Source organism: Montipora foliosa, chromosome 12, assembly GCF_036669935.1.
Source record: "Montipora foliosa isolate CH-2021 chromosome 12, ASM3666993v2, whole genome shotgun sequence".
Lineage (NCBI taxonomy): Eukaryota > Metazoa > Cnidaria > Anthozoa > Scleractinia > Acroporidae > Montipora > Montipora foliosa.
Window position 1 is genome coordinate 8,229,632 of NC_090880.1, and position 3,495 is coordinate 8,233,126.

The window sequence follows — 3,495 nt, forward strand, 5'->3', positions numbered from 1 at the left end:
CACAGACCTCTGTGCAGAGAAACAAGAACCTCACAGCGCATCATTAACCTACACGGACCTATTAAAGCCGTTGAATGCAGAGAGGAAAGAAACGATGCAGAAAACCATTCGAGAACCGGTCGGAAAAGTGATGATTCTGCCAAAGATAAGTATCGGTGAAGTCAAGCAAGCAAGAAAAGAGCCTGCAGCCGAAGTGAATGGAGACCCCCAAAATTTGAAACGGAAGATCACAGTGCCCCAAAAGCCACGCACCCCTCCTCCAAAACGGAAACGCATCACACCTCGAAAGTTAACAGATGAATGCGAGCGATCAATGAACCTGCAAGAAGAAGGAACGAAAGAAGAGGAGCACAGCAAACTCATTGCTTGTCTAGCACTAGCAAAACTGAAAGAGATGTTGAAAGATGAACGAAAAGCCGAACAGAAGCTGAGAAAGTTGACTGAACGCATGCTGGAGAATAATGACATATTAGGAGAGTCCATTTCAGACCAAGACAGTGTCGTTGTCATTTCCTCTTGTATAAAATGGTTTGAATAAAGCTTGTTCGTTTCAAATGATACAATGTGGTCTCTGTGTGTGTTGTTGTGCGATACTTGGCACTGCTGGCGATGGACCCACGAGGTGAGCTTCTTGCGTGCTTGTTGCCCTACAGAGCTCTTAGACACTATCGAGCAATGACCCTCAGAGGGTATTGTCCCACAAGACCTATGGGTCAGTTTGTCGCCCATCAATGTAGGGCATGTGATTGTGTTCTTGCTATGGTTAAATCAGCGGCCTTCCCCACACCGTCAATGGGCCCATATATCAAGCCGTTCCCCCTTCCAAATGATCTCAGACTCACTCGACCACCAACAGGGACACAGACTCCATCATGCCGCGATTAGTAGTCTGATCCATTCCTACACGTGAACAGCGATTGCGGGGGTGGAGGCAGCGTGGTGGCTGGATTTCCAATCACGTGTCACCACCAACAACAACCATGGACTACGAACTGTTCCGTTGGTGGACGACACAGATAAAACCCACGCAACTTCGTCGAACAACGTTGACCTTCGTCATGAGCAAGTCGTTGAATTTCTGGGCTTTGCCAGCGCAACATGTGGCTATTCAAGGGTCTCGATGGGTGGGTTACTCCCTGCTCAACAATAGCAGTATTACCCCCTTGGAATTCACCATTTCCGAATTGGAAGATTTTGTCGATTTGAATCAAAGTTATTTAACCTTTGACATGAGACTACCTACCGGTGCAAACAATGCTGGTTGGTATGCGGACGGGCAAGTCACGGCAGCTGAAGCAAATCAATCGGGAGACGATTACACCAAGTATGTTTACCTGGTCAATAATGTGGCGCACACCATGATCCACCAGTTTGACATGCGGTTGAATGGGACGTTAATGACCAAACAGACGGGTATGTATGCCTACCGAGCCTTTGGTGAAACCTTGCTGAATTACACGCCCAGAGAAGGTGAAACATTGCTGGCCCCACAAGGTTGGGTGAATTATTTGAATGTGAATGCTTCCCTGCAAGCCACCAATGCTGTGATTGATGACCGCCCCATTAACGCTGGTGTGTTTGCTACTGGAGAGATGAATCCCTTGAAAGTGTTAACTTCCAAGTTTTTGGGGAACAGATGGGTGCAGCTGGTCATGAAACCGCATTTGGAAGCTTTTCATATCAGAACCGTGTTAGTTCCTGGTATTGAAATCAAGCTACGTATCACCTTTAACAGTCCCCAGTTCTTTTGCTTTGGTACAAGGATGGCGGAAGGACGCCCTGGGTCCGAATGATATCCAAGCCAAATCTTATCTCTGTAGGCTGACCTTAAACTCTAACACTAACATTGCACTGACTAAACGAAGACATAACAAAGGCATAGGGGCTCGTTATTCTACCGTCTATATGGATGTCCGGACATTCACGTTTGACAGGGAGAGTACCATGTTTAGTCCAGCAGGTAAGTGGAAAAATTGTGCCTTTTATGATAAAAGAATGAAACTTGGCACACAGGTAAAGCATACCTTACAGAGCATCTTTAGCTATAGGGCCATCTCAGATTGGTCATGTGACCAATATGGCGGCTCTTTCTAAATAAGGGCGTGGCCCTCTTTAGTTTCACCATAGACTGCAACGAATTAGCCAAAGCTGTCAAGCCTAGACACTGCTCACGCCATATTTATTATTTATAATGAATACAGCTGTCTGATCACTAATTGATGTTGCCATGACAACAATTCCTGTTGCCATGGTGACATTGTTTTTATATTATGACCACCATATTGGTAACATATATTAATTTTTTGTTTTTATTTTTGCCTTTGTGATTTAAGAGCCACTGCCTATAAATATGGACCAAACAACAGCACAAGTCGAAAAAATTTGATTTCGCTCATTTTTTGCCCGTAGATTGGCCCTAGCTAGAAAACAAACGGACCATAGTTAGCTTTCATTAACGCAGCCTTTTTTGGAAGAAATTTGCGAAAAACGATTTCACCCCGAATGAGCTCAAAATGTATTTCCGTTTATGCTGAAGTTTCTGAATATTTGATTGCTTCGTGCGCCGCACAACAGCTACTTGAGAATCTATCAACGGTTTCTATATTCAGCCCAGGTCTCTTCATTGTATGACTGGGCGAAAAATAAAATAAATCGAGGTTTCGTTTGAGCCCGAAACGAGATAGAACAGAAACGCAAAATATTAGAAGGTGATGCAAACGAATTATAGCACTAAAATATCGCCACATTTTTTTATGGGCTATAACTTTAAATGCCATAAAAACACTTTATACGGGTTAACTATACACCCACGTGTTTGAAAATCAAAAAATATCTCTGGGCAAATTGTTTTAAGTCGCCCGCCTTGGCCTGTGTTTCTCATCAATTTTTCCCTGAATCCGCCGTGGGAATGTAAACAATTGCGTGACGCGGGCGGTAACCCTGAATACATATTAAATTCGTTTCCAACAAACCGCAGATGGCTATCTTAGAACATTTGGGTGAAAAAAGAAAAACATAATGGACCACTTTTAACTTTAATATTTTGAAAGGCATCGCTTTAGAAATTTCGGGCATTAAAAATATCAATTAAAAGCAATGGTGTTCGGGTGTTACTGCTATGTCGTTTTAAGCTGTCGTTCTTTCTTGGATTATTTTAATTACAAGAACGAATTCTACTAGTAGAAAGAAAATCGTTCTAAGTTCATTTGTTAAGCATAATAACAAGTTGATATTGTTGGTTTGTAGCATTACGTGATCTGAAGGAACACCGCAGTGATTAAATTTGTATTTGTTGATTTCAACGGATCGACTCTCGGTTAAACGTTTTGTTTGTACCAGTCAGCTTGTCGGCATTTGGCGCCTTTTCTTCTTCTAAAAAGCTGGCGAAGGTAAATGCAAAAAGAAGCTACCTAAACCTCGACAAATCTTAAAAGTTTAAATCATAAATAAGAGACCTCAACAGTGCCTGTATCTCGATAAGCTATTAATTTGAAC